The sequence below is a fragment of the Taudactylus pleione genome, unplaced genomic scaffold, assembly GCF_031769625.1.
Source record: "Taudactylus pleione unplaced genomic scaffold, aTauple2 ptg000066l, whole genome shotgun sequence".
Classification (NCBI taxonomy): Eukaryota; Metazoa; Chordata; class Amphibia; order Anura; family Myobatrachidae; genus Taudactylus; species Taudactylus pleione.
Genome location: NW_028284468.1, coordinates 32,557,594 through 32,579,751, shown reverse-complemented (window position 1 = coordinate 32,579,751; position 22,158 = coordinate 32,557,594). Strand labels below are relative to the sequence as shown.

At 44.9% G+C, this 22,158-nt stretch overlaps 1 pseudogene; it reads left to right on the top strand.

Annotated features, from left to right (window-relative positions):
* Nucleotides 1–12,964: 12,964 nt before the first annotated feature.
* LOC148534564 (5S ribosomal RNA) lies at nt 12,965–13,083 on the top strand (annotated as a pseudogene).
* The last annotated feature ends 9,075 nt before the right edge of the window (nt 13,084–22,158 follow it).

Sequence of the window (22,158 nt, the reverse complement as noted above, 5' to 3'; positions counted from 1 at the left end):
TGCAGTCCATAAGTTGAGAATGCATGATGCGATCTCCACACCGATGGTACCGGAATACTGTTGAAAGAGTACGCATCAGTACAATACCAATCACGGCTTACTTATCATGTATAAAACCTTAGTTACCAAATAATCTTTATTTTACAGAATGAACAAACTTAAATCTTATACTTTAAAGCTTATTAAACCTTTTATGTGAATCTGTAATGTGTAAGTATGCGGGGTGTGATGTAAAGACGCTAGTTAACTTGGGGCAGATGCGTGCGCATGAAGCTAATAAACAGCGTTTTCATACAGGATCTTATGCATTCGCTAATATGCGATTAGTTAACAGCGCAATTGTGCGTATTAATGTGTGTATGAGAAATGGTTCACTTAAATCTCACTTAAACAAAGTGAACACCTAGCAGTGTGGAATGCTGAGCCTTATAGTTCCATGACTTGCTCATGCCCCAGCAGCCCCCACCATTTTCAGGCTTCAAAATACTGGTCTTTGTTCTCCCAGGGTCTGTGTGGATGCAAATTAGCACAGCTACAAGACCCAAACCTCAGATAACACTCTTGGCTTTAAAGGTGTTTTAGTGTAGGAAGCCTGCTAATGTAAGCTGCTACAAACGACCCTCTTGCTGTATTCGAGCAGGGCCACCTGGAGTGAGAGCAGACGTTATGTCCATGAAGCTTGTCTACACAGGCTAGTTGTCACATGGCCATTTGCTCTGTTTAGCTAATGCAATCCAATTTTGACATACTGTACAGCCATTTCTGAAATACATCCTTTAGGGGAATTATAATAATATACACTTTATCCAGAGCACCCAAACTACGTAAAGTCATGAAATGGGCTTTTGATGAATCGCCGTAACTTATGGCGATGGTCTCAGATGCAATCGCATGATGCTAATAGTAATATCGCCACATGTACTAAAGTGTGAGTTTATCTAAAATGGCGCTTAGGCGGCCGTTCGCAAAATGGCGTCTTGCGATCTCATTTCCAAGATGGCGTCTTGTGGCCAGTCACAAGATGGTGTCGCTGCGAATCAATTTTAAACTGATCTTGTCTCAGCCAATTATCCAGCTTCGACAGTCCACCCTTTGATAGCGAACAACATGCTATCACAATCTGATTTTAAAATATAATTTAGGCTTACATTTATATACTATTTAGTGTTATTATGGGATGGCACAAGGTGGTTCTTAATCCATCAATAATGTGTCTCTGAGTGGGGACATAAAACTACTATTATATGCACACCGCGGATCTTGGAAGATCATGTGAAAGGTGTGGGGATACACCAGTCCTATAAAGGAAGTCTTGAAGGGGAATTGAGACTTTACATTATCTGAGGTGTTTTTAAAAATAACATTTCAATAATACATTCTATGCATGTCTAAATATAATACATTAAATGATGGTATTTCCTAGTTCAGGGTTGTAATGCAGTTTTGTATTTACCTCGGTATTCATACTGACCACCATCATAATTTCGTTCTTTCGTTTTACTCTATTTTTACATTTTCCACACTTCAACACAATAGGAACACACCGGACACATATGCCAATTATTATGATGACAAACAGTATAAGGATTAAGAATTTGCCTATACTGGCGATCACAGCCACTGAAGCGTTATGGTTCTGACAAAACTCCCATTTTAGCTGCAGAATTTCATCCATCTTCCGGTCTATCACCTCCTTGGGGTCGCTGGTATCATTGGTGACATAGTTGCAACATTTTACTCCTAATTGGGTGGCCAACATTACGCAATACCCTCCAGTAACAGCAGTTAAATAATTTAACATTAGCCTGTGTTGCACCAGTTCTTTCTTGTAGGCTTGCAATTCTCTCCCTGTATACCTGAATGTGTCATCGTACATCTCGGTGATATTATCTATCAATTTAGCAAGTTCCTGAATATATCTAAAGTTTAATGTACCCCGAGCGATCCTGGTGGGATCCAATGCGACTAAAACTTGAAAGCCAGTTGTCTCACTAATTAACTGAGTGGCTTTGTGCACGTCACCAGGTATCATATTTTGTTTGCCTCTGTGTTCATATTGTGTGTGAAGATATGGTGATGGTGTGTTTTTATGTATACCAAGCATTTCAACATGTGTGAGGGTCATAACTTCTGGGACTACTCTTCCCAGGTAACACAAACCTTCGGAACTTGGGGAGAGCCACTTATATGCTTTTCTTCCACATATAAAATATACATTTTCAGGGAGAACATAAGGAATGGTATGCATCATTATCATTAAGCACATTTTCCTTGCAAACAATCCTATTTCTGGGTCTTCTATCTGGTACATGCAAGTTTCTGGCTGTATTATTTTAGCATAATAACCACCTGGCACCTTACCAATAACTTCTTTGGTGGAACTCAATGTATACTGATACCTAAAATGTTTCCCACTAGATTTAATTGAGCATAACAGATCATGGTTTATGGACTCATTATCAGCTCTTTGTGAGAAGGTCATTGTCTGATTATTCCCCGTTACTTCCCAACTCCCGGGTTTATTGGAGTTGGTTATGTTTAAACACAAAAGTGATCTATCTACTTGGAATTGATATAGTTTGAAATGACGTCGTTTGGATGAGAGAAATTTTCCATCTAATGTTTTCCCTTTTTGTAATTCTAAAATTTCCGTGATATTCAGCGGAAATGGCACCAACCCTACATTATGCTGTCCCTGTGGCACATGTGAACACAGCCAGCAATCAGTTTGATTTAACACTTTGCCTGCCATGCTATGATAATCCTCTAAAGGATACCCACCCTAGTACGGGTTATATTTAGGTTGGCACCGTTGGATACAGTTCTCATCAACTAGGGACCCACAAAGCTCACAAACACAGGAATCTTCAGACGATAAACCTCCACACCATCCCCGAGTATCCGGAATGACAGCTCTCTTAACAGTAACAGTACTAAGATTGGTCAGACACTCCCCTGATTGGCATTGCACTCCTCCTGACTCCACTCCATCAGCACTGCCATCAGCTCCCGTTTCCTCAATCGGTCTCCCATCACAGAAACTGGATATTCCCGAACTGACCAGGATGGTGAACACTCTAAAAGAGAATATGAAAATGAACACAGCAGGCCCATCCATAGTCACAACAAGACCTGCAAATTTCTCTCAGTTCAGGTATCTCACTATGACCTTTTCAATCCTCGCGGAACAAGCTCGCGAGCGACAGGTCCACGCTATCAGCCTTGTCTCCGACTTGTTTCTCCACTGGTTGATTGACTTTTTTGCAGTGAGTGGAATGGACCCAGGTATCTCTCTCAGCCACCTTCAAAGATGTAGTACTTGTCAACAGCACCTGGTATGGATCTTCCCACCGATCAGTCAAACAACCAGAATGCAAGAAATTTCTGATCATAACATATTCTCCTGGTTCAACATCATGACAGTTAGATTCAGGCATATCATGGGACAACAATTTCAGTTTCTGCTGCTGTTGCTTTAACTGCTTACTCATTGATATAAGATACTTTACAGTTACCTCGTTGTTACCCTTCAAGTCTTCCTGTGAACTTATAATCAAATGAGGTTGTCTACCGAACAGTATTTCAAATGGGAACAGATTTAGAGGGGGTCTAGGAGTGGTCCTTATGCTATGTAGGGCTTCTGGCCAACCTAGTCCAGTCTCTGCCATGATTTTACTTAACTTATTTTTAATAGTCCCGTTCATCCTCTCTACATTGGCACTGGCTTGCGGTCGGTAGGGGGTGTGAAGTCGCCTATTAATACCCATCAGCTTACACATATTTTGAAAAACATCACCTGTGAAATGAGTACCCCTGTCACTCTCAATGATTTTAGGGATACCGTACGTGCATACAAATTCCTAAACTATTTCCTTGGCAGTAAACGCAGCAGTATTAGTGGCCACTGGGTAGGCCTCAACCCAATTAGAAAATACATCAGTGAACACTAATACATACTTAAGATTCCTGCAGGGTGGTAATTGGATGAAATCAATTTGTATCACCTGGAAAGGTCCATCAGTCGGTGGAATGTGGGACAGTTCGGTAGGGATCACTTTCCCTATGTTCTTCCTCAAGCAGGTCAGACAGGACATTGCTATCTTTTCTGCTTGTGAAGAAAAACCTGATGCGCACCAGTATGCTCTCAACAAATTGCACATACCTTGTTTTCCCAGATGAGTCAGACCGTGTGCTGCCTCAGCCAGGCTGGGGTAATATGCCTTTGGGGCTACTGGTTTACCTTGTCCGTCCCTCCAGAGCCCGGAGGACTCTTGCCCACATCACTTGGACTTCCAAATGGACTTTTCCTGAATTGAACACAAATTTTGCATCTCAATTAATTTCAGCATATCAATTGTTTGGAAAGACATCATTTTTTCAGTGGGAGAAATAATTTTTAACCATGCTGCCCATTTTGCAGCTTCATCGGCTCTGTTGTTGACCAGTGACACCGGATCATCCTCACATGTATGGGCTTTACATTTAATTACTGCCACCACTTTGGGCAGTTGGATTGCTTCTAAAAGTTGTTTTATGTGTCGGGAATGTGCAACTGGTGTGCCTGCTGCTGTCATAAAATTTCTCAGACGCCATAGAGCCCCAAAATCGTGCACCACCCCGAACGCGTACCTCGAGTCAGTGTAAATGTTAGCAGATTTGCCTGCTGCCAGTTCACACGCTCTAGTTAGTGCTACTAACTCTGCCACCTGGGCTGAGTGAGGAGGACCAAGAGGTTTAGCTTCTATGATGTCTGTGTCTTTTACAACAGCCTAACCTGTACATAATTCACCTGTGTCTGTTTGTCTATGACAACTCTCATCCGTATAAAAAGTCACATCCACATTCTCTAAAGGTGTGTCGTGTATGTCGGGTCTAGCAGTAAAGGTCTGATTCAGATATTCCATACAATCGTGCATATCATTATGTCCGCTGAACTCACCTCCCACCAGCAACTCGCCTTCTTCCACCCTTTGTACATCATGTTGTACATATGGTAAATACATTGCTGGATTCAGCGTGCTGTAACGTTTAACAGTGATGTTTACGGGTGCAATTAAAGCTAGTTCCCATTTGGTAAACCTAGCCAGAGAGACGTGTCTGGTTTGAGCTGAGTTCAACAGAGCAGATACAGCATGGGGAGTGTAGACAATCATATCATGACCCAATACTACGTCCTCACTTTTACTCACCAATAAAGCGGTAGCTGCTACACTTCTCAAATGAGTGGGGAGTGATCTTGCCACAGTGTCCAATTGGGCACTGTAGTATGCTACGGGCCTACTGGCATCACCATGTTTATGTGTAAGGACACCTGCAGCACAACCATCGGCTTCCATACAATACAAATCAAAAGGTTTTTCATAATCAGGTATTCCCAATGCAGGAGCCTTTGTCAGACTATCCTTAAGATTAAGAAAAGCCTGCTCTGTTACCTCTGTGTGTGTATGACACGATTGGGCTTTGAGGAAGAGATTAATTCCTGTAAAGGGCAGGCCAAAATAGAAAAACCTGGGATCCACATTCTACAGTATCCACACATTCCCAAGAAGGTACGAATTTGCTGTTGATTCTGCGGCAGTGTCATGTTCTGTATGGCCTGGATTCTATCATTTGTAAGATGTTATAACCCCTGGGTTAGGCAGTTTCCCAAATATTTTACTCTGTATTGGCATGGCTGTAGTTTGTCCTTAGCCACCATGTGTCCTGTATGCGAGAGATGAAGCAACAAAAGTTTAGGATCATTCTAACATGACATAAATGAGTCAGATAATAGCAATAAATCGTCCACATATTGAATTAGAACAGCTCCATTGTCAGGTTGAAAAGATTGTAAACAGTCGTGCAATGCCTGGGAGAAGATACTGGGGCTGTCTATGAAACCTTGGGGTAACCGTGTCCATGTGTATTGTACACCTCTGTATGTAAATGCAAATAGATACTCACAGTCAGGGTGGAGAGGCACAGAGAAGAAAGCAGAACAGAGGTCAATGACAGTGGAATGGGTTGCATTTGGTGGGATCTGCATCAGGATGACAGCTGGATTTGGCACTACAGGGAATTGGCTCTCTACTACCTTATTAACACCTCTAAGGTCTTGGACCAGCCTATAACCCCCTCCCACCACTCTTCTTCACCGGGAAGATGGGACTGTTGGCTACACTAGCTGTATGGACTAAAATTCCCTGTTGCAATAATCACTCAATTATTGGAAAAACCCCTAATTCTACCTCCCCTATTCTAAAACTTGTAGAGTGATACATTATCCTTTGGGGAGTGTCCAACATATCCCGCACCTCGTGTGCAACTCTCTCTGGGATATCTAAAAATACACTATCAGGGGTGCAATATATAACACATCCCATCTTACATAACAAGTCTCTACCCAGCAGGTTAGTAGGAGTCGCAGCAGCCAGAAGGAAAGAATGCCTGGTACGCAACGGCCCAATAGTAACCTCTGTGGACTTTGTTAAAGGATAATGTTCCACTTTACCTGTTCACCCATTGTTGGTACTGTCTCGTTGGTCACCTGTAAATTAACGGGAGATTTTATCACTGACCTGGTCGCCCCTGTGTCTACAAGAAAAGGATATTCAGTACCAGCTACATCAACCATCATGACCGGTTCTTCCCTAGTACTTCCCGTTAACCTGACTATCTGTAGACTACAGGTATGACCTGACCCCTAGCGTTGGCTACCATTCTCCAATAAAGCATTTACGGCCACAATTGGAGCTGGTGCCTGCTGGACATTTGCTGGTCTCTGTGCATATCCCTTATGGGGATGTCCAGGTCTTCCCTTATTTGGGGTTCCTACTCTTTTTACTGTACAGTTTCTACTTAAGTGTCCTGTTTGTTTACAATTAAAACATGTCCGTGGATCGGGTGAAGACACGTGTTGTTGTGAGGTTTGAGCAGAGGGTAAAGGTGGTGGATACGGGTAAGTATAGGGAGGGTAAGGGTATTGTGGGGGATATAAGGTTTGTGAGTAGTATGGGACCTGTGGTTGTATAGGGTTTGTGGAATAGAGCTGTGTTTGTTGTTGCGTGGGGTTAGTGAGGGCATATAACTGTTCAGGTGGAAGTGTGTGTGCAGATGCGAGTGTGTCTGTTGGCTGTGACGTTACCGTCATTTCCTCCAGAGCTTGTATACTGACAGCCATTAGTTTTTCGCTCTGGGTCTCTCTCTTCTTTGAGATGTTTTTATCATGTTCTATGGCAGATTCTATGAGGGTATCTATTGTGACTCCCCTCCAGTCAGGTTGTGAGGTCTGAACCCGAGTCTTTAAATTCTCTTTCAGACCGTCCATGAGTACCGTGACTATCATTCCCCTGTGGTGAGTGCTATCTTTAATATCTTCTAACCCAGTGTACTGGGTGATAGCCTGCAGAGCCCGGTTGCAATAATCTTGTGCAGATTCACTCTCCTTTTGCTTAATGGTGAAAATTTTGTTCCAGTTAACTACTACCGGAAAATATATACCCAATTGAGTTACAATGCGGGAAATGTTACCTTGGTTTATTTGGTCTGTTAAGGGAACGTCACCAACCAATATCCGTGATAAATTTTGTCATGTTGGTATTGCGTGGTAGACAGGCCCTTAACACCACACGCCAATCTTTATTAGTTGGCTTATGAGAACTACCCAAATTTCTCAAAAATCTTTGACATTTGGCTAGTTCCTTTTTGGGATCGGGGAAATCATTTATGATGGAATTTAGTTCTGCTCTTGTCCAGGGACAATGCATTACTACTTCCCTCGTGGGCACTTCACCGTTCGCATCTGTATTTCCATTTGGAACGGTTATTGTCCGAATGGAATGCAGACTGGCAGCGCTGCTACCTTTGACCTTGTTACTTGGCTGGGGGTTTAATCTGTTGCTGCTACGTATGGTATTAACAACTTCCTCTACGGGTGCAGAGGGTGTTAGCACTTCCCTTGCTGTTACCGATGGAGATGGCGGCACCACTCGTGATTGTCGTGGCGTAGCATCTATCATTTGTACAGCATGGGAAATAGCAGACATTACAATAGGCTCATCATCCACATCAAGAACATTTTCTTTATAGTTGCTTAAGAGAGGGTACAAATTGCTTGTTACATTTTTATGGGTATTTTTGGTAACTGTACTTGCACCTCCATCCACATAAGGTGGGGTGGTGAGCGTGAACTGCTGGCAATACTCTCCACAATGCTACCTTGCTGCACGTGCAGCCATTTTGCGGCTCGCCCATATTGCAATTCAGCATCGTGGATGTATTCTCTGGCAATGCGCTCGCAACGCTAGTTTGCGTTGCTTGCGCATTTTTAAGCCACGCATCCCCTTCATGCTGCCACAACTTTAAACATTCATAATATTTGACCTTTTTCTCTTGGGAGCGCATCAGACTGATGTGATCCCGGACATTATCTAGTTCATTTTTATCAAAACTACCAATTCTGGGAAACGGTCTAACACTCTTCATCATCATTTTAAACCATACATCACAATACCTTATCGCATAAGTACCGTACTTAGTATGCATAATACCATGGGCCGATCCAAACGGCGCTTCCATTAGCAGCACATCATTGTCTAACATCTCTATTGTTTGGATGGCCCCCATTCTGAGACAACTCCTATGCTTTTCAATAAAGATTTAAACTGGTGAAAGACAATCAAGATACTTTCATGTGGGCTACAGAGGTGCTCACTGATGTTGGGCATGCATCTGAGAAAATCAAATCAATAAGACACAGATGCATGGATATAGCAGTGAGATCCATCTATGCATCTATGTTAAAAATTGAATATCTGTAAAATAATAAAAAAAGGACATGACCACCCACCTTCCCCAAAGCACAACCAGCCTTGGGATTTTCACTGCCAGCCCTGTTGTCAAAATACAGGTGACAAAAAGTGAAAGGGTCCCCTGCATTTAGACCAACCAGCACCAGGCTTTTTAGACCCAGTCGTGGTTGTCAAAAGACATAGGGGTCCCCTGTATTTAGTAGAACCAGCACTGGGCTCAGACGAGCCGGTCCTGATTTTTGGAAAAACAGTGGACAAAAGCATAGGGGTCCCCTGTATTTTCCATAACCAGCACTGAGCTCTTTCTAGCAGGGGGATAATGCCACAGCCAGGGGAACCCTTCCACTGGGTCCCCTGGCCAAAACATTAACCCTGTCCGCTAGTCAGCCCAGCCCGGGGATCCCTGGGGTGCAGAGAACCCCTCAAAATGGGGTCCCCCTCTCCAGGGAACCTCAGACCTGGGCTGATAGCCCACGGCTATCTTCAGCACCCCTGGGTGGTGGGTGCCAGGTTGATTGTGTAAAGTGGCCCCCTCCCCCTAAAGCACAACCAGCCCCAGGGTCTTCACTGCCAGTGCTGGTTGTGAAATTACAGGGAACAAGTGACATAGGGGTCCCCTGTATTTAACACAACCAGCACCAGGCTATTCAGAACAATTCAGTCCTGGTTGCTAAAATACAGGGGACAAATGACATTGGGGTCCCCTTTATTCAGCACAACCAGCACTGTGCTCTGAGCCAGTCCTGCTTCTGGTAATACAGGGAGAAAAAAAAGAGTAGGGATCCCCTGTATTTACCAGAACCAGCACCGGACCCTTTCTAGCACAGGGGGGGGGGTTAATGCCACAGCCAGGTGAGCACTTTCACTGGGTCCCTTAGCCAAAGTATTACCCCTGACCACTAGTCAGCCCAGGGCGGGGATCCCTGGGGAGCTGGGGACCCCCCAATGAAGGAGTCCACCTCTCCAGGTCACCCCAGGCCTATGCTGATAGCCTGGTTGAATGTGTAATGTGATGCATTTGAAAGAATATTGTCTTTCTTCTTCGAGGTCCATGGGGTCCACAGCCAATACGTTGGGTATATGATCCAGTCACCAGTTAACAAACAAGCTCTCTGCTCCCAGGATGCACCGGGTTCCTCCTTCATATAACTCGCCCCCGGCCATAGGTAGCCAGTTGTTCCTGTTTGGTGTTATTCACCACATAGACAGTGGGACTGCAGGAGCAGTCCCGCAGATGAGTAAAAAAAAAAAAAAAAAAAGAGAGAGTTTACTCTCCATCAGGGCATGTGGTCTGAGCTGTCCAAGAAACAGCCTTGCGTCTGAATGGAGACGCACCGGCCACCAACTGCAACTACCCCTTCCGGCGCCGCAATGCTGGTTGCCAGTGTTTTCGGCAGGGGCTCTGAGCCCTGGACTGCAACCGGGACAAGGGGATGGCAGGTAAGGGGTGGGCTCAGTGGCCGCTGACGCCGGGACCACGTGGTGGTCCGGCCTCCGGCGGTGGAGATTGGTAAGAGGCACACTGCAGTAAAGGGGCAGAACAGGCTGTCTCCCGCACTAAACCACCTGGACGTGACAGAGGTCCTGACAAGCTGGGGGTTAGTTGGTGGTGGCCAGGGCAGTTTGCCGGGTGGGTCCAGGCAGCATAGGGGAGGCTCGCTCTCCCCGGCGGCCCCTCCCCCGATCCACACGCTAGCCCAGTCACTGTTCTCAGCATTGTGGGTTGCTCCTACCAACCTCCCCTATATGAGTCAGCCAGAGACCACTCTCAGGTGCCCTCAGTTGCTGCACACTCGGGAGGCAGGATCCCGAGTATATACCTTCTCCTACAGTGAGAGGTTTTACAGTGCTCTCTATCCTACTAAGCCTAGGGCTGTTCATAGTGACAAGAGCTTAAAATTGCATATGTTATGCATTGCATGTGATTTGAATTTGCTGTGTGTGGTACTGTCTTTTATGCCTGAATAACTGTCAGTTTGTAACCTATCACTATTGTTTTCTCCCCATAACCCTCTGCTACAGGTGTGTGGGTAGTTGGGTTGAAACAAAATCACGTGTGTACTCAAAACTTAGCATAAGAAAGCATTATTATTTCTAAAGAGTCTGAAAGACAGGTGGCAAAAGCCCCTGTGCTGGTGTCTTGTATGGCCTGCAAAGGGGGTTTCCCCACAGGATTTTATACAAATTGAATTAGGTGGTCACTGTGTTAAGTCACCACAGTAGGCAAACCTTCCAGCTTCTGGACAAACTCCCTTGGGTTTCCTTTTCCCAGATTATGGACCAAATTACCTTGCTTAGTGGCCAGTTTGTACAGAGCTCAATATCCTACTAAGCAGGTGTGCTTTTTGTAGTTGATTAAGAGCCTATGGCAAATATATTGCTTAAATGCATTAAGTTTTGCTGAGTTATGCTGCCTTTGTTTTCTGGAAGACTGTCAGTTATAACTATGTGTGAAGGTGAGCACATTACATTGTTACGTTTGTAAAAAAGTGTTCCAATTGGCCCCCAGCTGCAGGCTATAGGGGCTAAATTCTGATTCACATATACTGGTAAGGCTGGGTTGTCCATCCCCCCTCTCTCCTAATTAGGAAGACTCAGCTGCAGTTGAGTACTGATTGGGGGGGGGGGGGGGGGGGGTTGGAGGGAGGGATATTGTTCTATCCCTGAATATGCCTTGTTACTAGGAAAGTGCATAACACTGGAATCCTGACAACTTTTGTTGCTTGGATTCAGTACCTATTTTATGCAAATGTACATGTAGATCTTGCAAACGGATCGTCTAGGCATGGATTTTATGTGCTACTGTTCAAAGTTTTACTTTTTTTCCTAAACCCCTAAACTGCGGTGTTACGGGTTAGAGAGTGCTTCACATGTATGTTTTCTGTAAAAGTGGCCACTTGGCAGTTTAACCCAACACTTGTTGTGGGTTACTTGCAAATGTTCTCAGGAGGTTTGGTTCATCTCCCTGTATACCTCTACGTGGATGGCCAGGTTATACAGAGCTTGATGTCCTACTTAGCCTTGTGGGCTGCTCGTAGTTGACTAAGAACTTATTGCATGTATGTATGATATATATATATATGTATTTTTGCAGCCAGGGAGTACTCTCGGATGCTTGTGGTGGCTATGGCTCGGAGGTTGGGGCAGTCCCTGTATGTCTCCCCTGCGGTGACCAGGTCATACAGAGCTCTAGGTCCTACCTGCTGTTTGGGTAATTGACTAGAGAGCTTAGTGTGTATGTACATGTGGATATGCGTATATAGATGTATATATCGAATTATATATCCGTGTGCATTGCATGTGACTTATGAAATCTGCTGTGCCATGCTGCCTGGTCAACTTAAATCTATCATTACTGTTTCCTCTCATTTAACCCTCTACAAAAATAGAGGGGCGATGGGATACTCAGACTTTGGATAACCTTGTTATGTCCAATGAAATGGTAAGACAGATGGCTTTAGCCCCTGGGCTGGTTTCATTTATGACCTGTAGCAGGATCCCCCTATGGTTATGCCCTCTATGTTTCCATCATGGATGGGACATTTGTGCTGGTAGGGGCAGGGCATCATCTTCAGTAGCCGTTCAACAATTGCTACAAGCTGCTAGATCTACGCAGCCAAAGACCAGATGGCATTGGCCCCTCACGTGGGCCAGGCCACAGAGAGGGGTGATGGGGGGGTCCTCACAGGATTTAATACAAGTGGGATGTTGTGGTCACTGTTCTAAAGAGTCACCACAGTAGTCAAATCTACCAGATCATGGCACAAGTTGTGGACAGGTTGGCAGCTCCTATGCCGGCCCTGATAATGGGGTACCTTCAGCAACTGCAACCTACCATGTTTAGGCCCCCTATGTATCTGTCCTGGAGGGACATGTGTGTTCACTCGGGTCAGAATGTGACTTCATCCTAAGCAGCTTCACAGCAACTATGGCAAGCAGCTAGGCCAGTATAGCCCAAAAAATCAGAAGGCGGTCGGTCTCACACTCTGTCCAGCCCTCAGATTCTGGTACATCTTCTGGTGGTTAGGGAGACAAACAGTTCTCTTCCCAAGAGACACTGTCAAGAGAGGAAGACCGTCTTCCAACAGTATGTCTCCTCCCTGATCAGAAGAGTCAAAGCTGTGCTTGTGGAGCCGGTATAAGGAAATTTGTGAAAGCTCACTTTCCCAAATCTGACCTACAGCCAGACCATACTGGACATGCCCAGTCTTGCCTGATCTTGGAAGCTATGCAGTATTGGGCCTGGTTAGTACTTGGATGGGAGACCACCTGGGAATATCAGGTGCAGTTGGAAAGGAAGTATGGAGTTCTCCGGGCAGGAAAAAACATATTACCAGAAAGGTTGAGGCCTTATATTCCTTTCCAGTACCATTGGCATTCGCCTTTAAATGTTCCACTGATGAGAGACTTGAAGCCGGTCTCAGGGCAGTCTTTCTCTGTCAGGAGCTGTTATTTGCCCGGCCATGGTACGGCCGGGGTTCCAAATAAAAGCACAGATGATCTGTCTCTCACCAGAAGAGTGACTATTTGTTGAAGACATTCTGTCGCAACAAGGGTCACCCGTTCTGGATCTGGATGGTACCAGCCTCCCCGGGTGGGGAGCAGTGATGGGTCGACACACATTTTCAAGGAAAATGGAGGACAACGGAAAGCAGTCTCTCCATAAAACATTCTGGAACTAAGGGAAGTATTCAGGAGCGCTTGTTCAAGATCAGGAAATACTAAAGGGGCAGGCCAGTCTAGGTACAATCTAACAACGCTACCGCAGTAGACTGCCTCATCCATCAGGGGGCAGAATGTCATTTTCCAGCGAGATCGGCTGTGTTCATACCAGGAGTCCTCAATTTGGAAGTGGACTTCCTAAACCAGCAGGATATACATGCCAGAGAGTGTGGGCTCTTCATCCACAGGTATTCCAGAGCCTTGTGGATGGATGGGATCTTCCAGAGGTAGACCTCATGGCTTTGAATCACAACCATAGGGTTGCCTGGTACGGGCACAGAGTTTGTGGATACTCTGGCAGTAGAGTAGAACTTCAAACTGGCATATTTGCTTCACCCGCTGTCCCTTTTTCCAAGGGTTAACAGGAGAGTGCAACAGTAATACTGATAGCCCGTGCTTGACCCGGACGCTGCTGGTACACCAACTTACAGAGTCGCTACATAGACACTTCGTGGCCTCTTCTGTAAAGGTTGGACCTGTTAATACAAAGTCCCTTCCTGTATCTAGACCTTCCTTGTCTATCTTGGATGGCATGGTTCTTCAGACATCTACCTTAAAGAGAAGGATGTTCTGTAATTCAGAGGACAAGAAACCTACTTCTGGCTGCATTTATTACAAAACTTGGCACTCGTATGTTCACGGGGTGAACTGAGAAAATGTGATGCTAGGGTGGTTAGGTTTTCTTGAGTATGTTCTTTTTGACAGACTGGTTTAGCCCGGGGTCTCCATCTGGCCACCCTGAGAGTTCAGGATCCTGCACTTTTGGTTGGTTTAGCGAAGGATCGCCCCATGGCCTGACGTTGGAACATTTTTTTCAGGGTGTTATGAGGGTTCAGCCTCCCTTTGTCCCCCTGATAGCCCATGGGGTCTGACATTGGTTCTCAGGATTTTGCAGGCTCCTTTATTCGAACCCCTGAAATCAGTAGACCTGACGTGGTTGACAGCTAAGACAGTTTCTCCTGGCTATCGCTTCAGCCCGTAGGGTCTATGATTTGGCAGCACTTTCCATCCGCCTCCCCATTTTAATAATTCATCGGGATAGAGCGGTACTTCGTACTAGGGCGGGATACCTTCCAAGAGTGGTATCCTGATTCCATATGAATGAAGAAATTGTGGTCCCAGCTTTCAGACTACAAGCCTCTCGGTAGGTGAGGCTTTCTTTGATGTTGTCTGTGCACTGCATATTCATGTGGATCGCACCAACAGCATGAGGAAGTCGGATTCCCTTTTTTGTACTGTATGGCTGTCATAAGACTGGCCAGCCGATAAGCAGACACTGGTCAGATGAATTCGCATGACAATTTCTCAGGCATACACATAGGCTAGTGTGGTGGTGCCGGATTCAGTAAAGGTACATCCACACGGTCAGTGGGACCTTCGTGGGTGGCGTGCAGGGCAGCCACATGGTCTTCCGTCCATACTTTTGTCAAGTTCTATGCATTTGACACTTTTTGCCTCTCAGAATGCCTCCTTCGGGCGTGGGCTTCTCCTCTCTTCTGAGACAGAGGAGCGTTCCCGCCCCTAAAGGTTATTGCTTTGGGATATTGCCAACGTATTGGCTGTGGACCCCATGGACCCCGAAGAAGAAAATAAGAGTTATGCTATAACATACCTACGTTAACTCTTTTCTTCTGGCGTCTTCAGGAGCTCTTGACTGCTCCCAATCCACTGCCGAATTGCCATGCTGCTGCCTCGCGCTGGCTTATATAAGCCAACTGAGGGGGCAGGATGATGGCATGAGCAATCCATGATTGGCTCGTGCTGGCTATCTTTGAATTTCATTTTTGAAATGGGCTATGCTGTTGAACTCTGCAGAATGGCTGGCAGGGAGTGGATCCTCTTGGATCCAGGCCCTCCGCCAACACCTGCACAGATGTCGGGTCCCGCCGCTGCTGAGTCCCACAGCCCACCCCACCACCACCACAGTAGCCCGCACCACTGCCGCCGCTGTAGCCTGCACCGATGCTGCCTGCTCCACCTCCACTGGGTCCTTGGTAAGTAACTACTGCACCGCCGCTGGGTCCCCGCCACCACTTCCACGCACTGCAATTGCCGGGTTGCCCCGCCACTAACGCCTGCAAAAGGCAGCCAACTTGGTGAAGCCACCACAGTGCATCGCCCTGATGGAAAGCTCCTACTGAGGCTGTGCAACAAGTTGAACTCCTTATCTCTATAATGGGCCATTTGTGAGGTAATAGTTTAAAAACTGTATTTTTCTGAATTACCTGAACCCCAAAAGACCATACCCTGGAACAAGAGCTACCTAATAAAACAAACCCCAAGTCTAAATTCACCCCCTACCCTGACTTATGCCTTCCCAAAAATCCCCCATAGAATACAGCACAAAAGTGGTCCTAACTGAGAGTGTCAGAAAAAACTGACAGTTGGAACTTTAGATTACTCCCAAATCCTTATTTTTAATTTTTTTGCCCTGAAATTTGGCCGACCAACAGTTTTACCTGTCCATGCCAAATTTCAGCTTGGTACCTCCTATATTTTGAGGTGTAGCCCCTTGAACACCATGCCCCACCTCCGAATATTTTTATGGAGAATTACGTTTTTTTCTAGTCAACCTTAATATAAGGGTATGACTGTGCAAGGGGTGTATTTATAATGGGTGCAGGGTGTGCGGTGTGCGCACACCTTGCACCCAGAGTATACTTACCTCTCCAGAGTCCCACGGTATCTGCACTATAAAAACGTCTGGAAAATTGTCGGCGTTGCCATTTTCCCATCGTTTGCGCTCGCGCAGTACAGGGAAAATGGCCGCCGCGGCCATTTACCCAGTGACCTGCGCATGTGCTATAGACTCTGGGCACATTCTAGTGCCCAGAGTCTATAAGTGCGGTGGTGGCCGCACAGCCACCATACTGAGAGGAGGGGGCCCGTGACGGAGACTGCACACGGGCCCCCTCCTCTCTAGAAACGCCCCTGGACTGTGCCCTTATAATAAGAAATTATAATTACCGGGACTAATTCCCGGTAATTAATAAAAATGCCCTCACATATCCTGCTCTATGTTACTTACACTAGAAAGCTTGTTGTCTGCAAATGTAGACAGCAAACATACCTAAACCATAGACCTTATCTATTCATATACATAGTATAAAATACAGTCCCTGGCAGGTGCCTGTCTGTTTGTTTGGGCTAACCTCGAGAATCACTGGACAGATTTTGATGCAGTTTTCACCATGCTATAGAGCATTTGCCGAGGAAGTTTTAGATGTGGGAAACATTAATGTATGACAAATGGGAGCCGAGCAGTTACGATTTTAGTGAAGCAAGTCAATGAGAAAAAGGACATCCGAGCGCTTTCGTAGCTTACGCTGCCTAAACTGCTAAAGTGATATCATATGGACTTTATTTTATACCATATAGAGATTGATACGCATTATCTGGTTTCTCCCAAAATATTGATGTTAGCCCTGTTTACTGATACAAAATGTAAGTTTTTCCCTTTCTTTACCGTTTCTATTTTATTTATGTGGAAAACAATTCTATAAGTTCAAACTATTCCAATTCCCAGTAGGAGTCTGCTTTGACATGACAATAAATAAAACACAGGGAGACACTAAACGTGGTTGGGGTTGACCTAAATGGAGACTGTTTTTTTTCATGGACAACTTTACGTGGCCCTTTAGCGTGTCACGTCAAAACTAAGGGCCTGATTCAGACCCGGTCGCTAGATGCGTACGCTCGTACTGAGCGAATGCAAATTTTACCAACTGACGTCATGGGATGTGATCGCTCGCCAAGGGATAAGCACACCCACTTTGGCTTTGCGAGCAATAGCTCTGCGTATGCAGACACCCCTTAGCGTATGTAGAGATGCCCACTGGCACACGTCATCTCCAGGAAGTGTATGAAAACATTGGTACATCGAGGACCATCGGATGCGAGCGCAGTGCTTGTGATAGCCTTACCCTACCGCAAGCTCTGCGAGCATTTCAGAGTAAAAAAAGCCAAGTGACGTGTACTATGTCGCTGCCTGTTAATTATGCACGCCTCTGAAACGGCTTTGAAACACTCAGGCACACCTGCGTTCGCATCGCCAACTCCCAGTTTTTACTGGACTGCCCCTGTTACCACCCACAAACGGCCTCTCCTGTCACTCATTACACTGGGCTGTCTTTGCAGAGCAAGTGAGCGGTATGCAAACGCAGTGAGTAGTTCGCGCATGTGCAGAACGAAGCATGCACGCATGCAGAACATCGGGCTGCTTGCGAGAGCACGCATATAGCGAACGGGTCTGAATCAGACCCTAAATCTTTCATATTGATGTCAGGAGGAAAATTGACTGATGTTGTCTACAAGGCAATCTTATAAGACCTTGGTTAAAAAAGACTATCGTCGTAATTTCAAATTGCTCTTGTGTGTAGCCAGGGCGGGTCGCTAGCAATTAATAAGTGAGGAGCAACTGCATCACATTATTAATTATTCTACCGTTACACAGTCCTAAGTACAGAATGGTACATTGAAGATAATTTGGCATTTGATGACTTCCCATGGATAGTTAGTAAGAAGATCACTCATAGATGTAGGGCCAAAACAGTGCATCTCTGGGCCCCAGGCAAAATTTGGGAAGGTAACTGATGCAGCTCAGAATGCATGTGCTGTTGAGAGCAGATTGGCGGAATCCAAGGGGCTAATACGTACAAGATTAGAGATCTATATGTTCCATTTAAAGCAACCCTGTACCCCCATACCTCAGCTGCATACTATATCTGCCCATGTATTTATTTTCCTCCTAGTTAGAGAGATTTTATATATTAATCTGTTATGTGGAACTGTAACAAGTGTTTTCACAAAATGAACATCTAACTTCCTTATAGCACCTAATCAGATTAGTTTGGCGTATCTGGTTCCTACTTCCTAGACTTATTGTGATGACTCAGAGTTATCAGTTTATTCTTAGTAATAAATCTCTGAAAGTTATCTCATAGAATTCCTTCAAAATTTCACCACCCACGGATGTCATTTTAGTGGTCTGTGGTTTGAGTTTGATATTACTCCCTTTTTTAATATTAGGATCACATGTGCCCTTTGCTAGTTGTATGGTACCTGTGATCCCATATGTGTGAGTCTGCTAAAATAGGAAACAAAAGTTCCGTAACTAAACACAGCTTCATATGGGGGATGCCAATGGCACCTAGGTCAGGAGGTGACACTGGGCCTGATTCAGGGGTAGAGGCAGTGTCGATGTTGGACGCAAGTGGCCAATATTTTCAGTCAGCGCATGAGTCCCTACAGTTATATTCAGGGGATGCAGAACGAATTTGGACACAGAGAGGCAATTTCAGTGGGCATTCCTGAGTGGTAACAGGGGGTGGCTAGCCAAAGACGGACAAGTAGCTGTCAGCGGCTGTGACTCTTTACGCAGTTGCACTGATTTCAGTAGCCATGTTCAGACAGACATTCTACGCCTCTCTACAGCTGGTGCAATGTTCGATGCTTCGACCGATGTGCAAGCAATCGTGCATCTTAATACGCAAATTAGCACGGCAACCGGTAGGTGTCTCTGTACGAATCCTGTCGGCTGAGGCATTAGCATAAAGAAGCAGTTGTACTGTGTAATGAGTGGCAGTCGTGGCTGCCTTAGTATCCACCTCTAAGTCAGTCTCACTGTTTGATATTGTCACCCTTTATTCAAAAATGAACAGGACTCTACAAATAATAAGTGCATTATATATATGGACATTTTGGTGAGGCCTTCAATGAATTACTAAAATTATCAGGGCTGATTATATGGTAAAGCAGCTCCTCACATTCTGCACATAACCTTTGTTTCAGCGGAAAATAAGTAAACAGGAACACAGTTCAGGAAATCTCCTTCCTTTCCCTAAACCCATTTTCTTCTTAATGATCAGAACTATGGGCCTGATTCAGAGCCGGACGCTATTTGCGCTCGCTCGTTCAGAAAAAGGGGCCGGATATTTAAATAGAGCGCTCGCTCTTTGCGGTCTGTTGACGCCTCTATGTCTGAACAAGCAAACGAAACATGCGCTCGCTATTTTTAAAAAAATGCCCCTGGCCGCTCGCATCATACGTCATCTCCGCTATTTATTAGATTAATCAAGTACATCAAAAGGCATCTGAACTGCTCGCAGTGCTTGTGGTTGCATTTTCCTATCACAATCATGCGAGCAGTTCAGGCTAAAAGACAACCAAGTGACGTGGTTGATGACGCTGCTTTGTTAATTATGCACACCCTTAAAACACCCGTTTTGACCGTTTGGCACGCCTGCGTTCGGATCTCCACTCCCCGTTTTCAAGCACCTTCCCCTGTTACCACCCACAAACGCCTCATTCTGTCACTCAAATTAGCAGGCATTTGCTATTTTGCGAGCACACAATTTCCGACCGCAATGACTGGTTCGCGCATGCGTATTACAACCCATACGCATGCGCAGTTGTGCGAACATCGCTCGGAGGGAACGAGCAGCCGCTTACGAGCGGCTCTGAATCAGGCCCTATTTCCACAGTTTATTCTGCATCATTTACACAAATAATAACTTTCCCCATTATTAGTCCACATAAGTGTGTTTTCTGTTGTTGTTGTTGTTGTTTTCAAGATATACTGTACTGTATATACAATACATATTGTAATTTTGTAGGATATTTAAATGTGTATATTTATTTTGTGGTCTTTATGTAGGATAATGGAGGGTAATATAAATAAAAAAGGAGAAATACACATTTTCAATTATTGTGCCAAATGATACTTTAAAGCAATAAATGCAGCACCAGAAAATTCCCACAAAATACTAAGCACATTCTGTATATCGTAGTTATAATAAATATGTAGTGCATACCTTACTCTTGGCTTGATTTAGTGAGAAGACGCAGCATAAGGAGATAGTATACAAAGAGTCTGTGGGGCTGATGAAGAGTTGAAAGTAAATTGAAGTGCATGAAAAATCAGAGCATATTTCCGCTAGAGATGTGCGCTGACCCCCGTGTTTTGGTTTTGGATCTGTATCTCCTCTTGTTTTGGATCTGGATTGGTTTTGCCAAAACCGCCCTTGTGTGTTTTTTAGAGATGTGCACCGACCCTCGTGTTTTGGTTTTGGATCTGGATCTCCCCTGGTTTTGGATCAGAAACTGGTTTTGGATTTTTTTCCTTGGTGTTTTGTTTTCGTGTTTTGGTTTTGGATCTGGATTTTTTTCTTAAAAAATTAAAAAACCAGCTAAAATCACATAAAATGTGCCTTTTTTTGTTCCTACAGTATTAATAACCTCAATAACATTTATTTCCACTCGTTTCCAGTCAATTTTGGTTACCTCACAGCTCACAATATTGATTTTTTTCATCTAGTTAAAGGGCCAAAAGGTTGTATCCAGCTTGCTGGCTCAAAACTGATTGATATAATTATTAATAGAGTTGAGGACTATGCAAAGATGAAGGTTGGGATACCCTTGAGGATTGAAGGCATGGGCCTTCATAGAGGAGAAGGAAGTTGACGGTCTTGCATTATCATGATGACTGCTGGCGGCAGATACAACATGTGGTTCTTGGCCTTGCTCTCCTGTCATGTGACAGCCCTCCATATTTTCTGCGGTCTTGAAGTAGTGTCACAAGCACCAATAGTGTAGCCAAGGTGCGGTTACAAAATTCACACACATGCAGTCGTGCGCACACAGAAAAAAAATATACAAAAGACACTATTTTTTTTTTTCGGGTCCAGAACTTGGGCCCAGAGCACAGATTGGTGACGACTGGAGTCGGGCAGCACTAGGTTGCATTGCTGTATCTTGTGTGCATTGCTGTATCTTGTGTGGCTAAGCCTAACATGCACACACACGCAGAAAATAAATAGACAAAAGACACTATTTTTTTTTTGGGGGGTACAGAACTTGGGCCCAGATCACAGATTGATGATGACTGGAGTTGGGCAGCACTAGGTTGCGTTGCAGATTTGCTAGATCTTCTGCGGCTAAGCCTAACACGCACAGACAAACAAACAATTATTAGAAAGAAAGACAATTGATTTTAATTTTTTTAATGCTCCAGAACTTCGGACCAGAGCACAGATTGATCACGAATGGAGTCGGGCAGCATTAGCTTGCAACTTGCGCTGCTGGCTGTATCTTGTGCAGTACTGCAGTTAAGCCTAACATGCACGCACGCACACACACACAGAAAAATATAAAAGACACTTTGATTGATTTTTTTTTTACTATATATATATATATATATATATATTTATATTTATTTTTTTTTAGTCCAGAACTTGGGCCCAGATTGACACAGCACCAGCCCAGATGTATCTACAGTTCTGCACCAGCCCAGATGGACACAGCGGACATGAAAAACCACAGCAGACAGCACAGACAGCCCAGATGGATCAGCAACAGGCCAGATGGACACAGCAGACAGCACAGTGACAGCTGTCACAGGCACCAGCCCAGAATGGATCAGCAGTCACCAGCCCAGGACACAGCAGACAGCACCAGCACCTCTCCCAGCCCTACACTACCCACCTTACCTGCTCAGTCTCCACAGCCGGAGTGAAATGGCGTCCGTCGCGTGGTCCCTTATATACTACATTGATCATAGAGATGAAGGTTCGTGAACTGCGAGATTTCATCTCTATGGTTTTGCCATATAATTGGCTGAGACAAGTTGAGTTTAAAATTTAATCGCAAC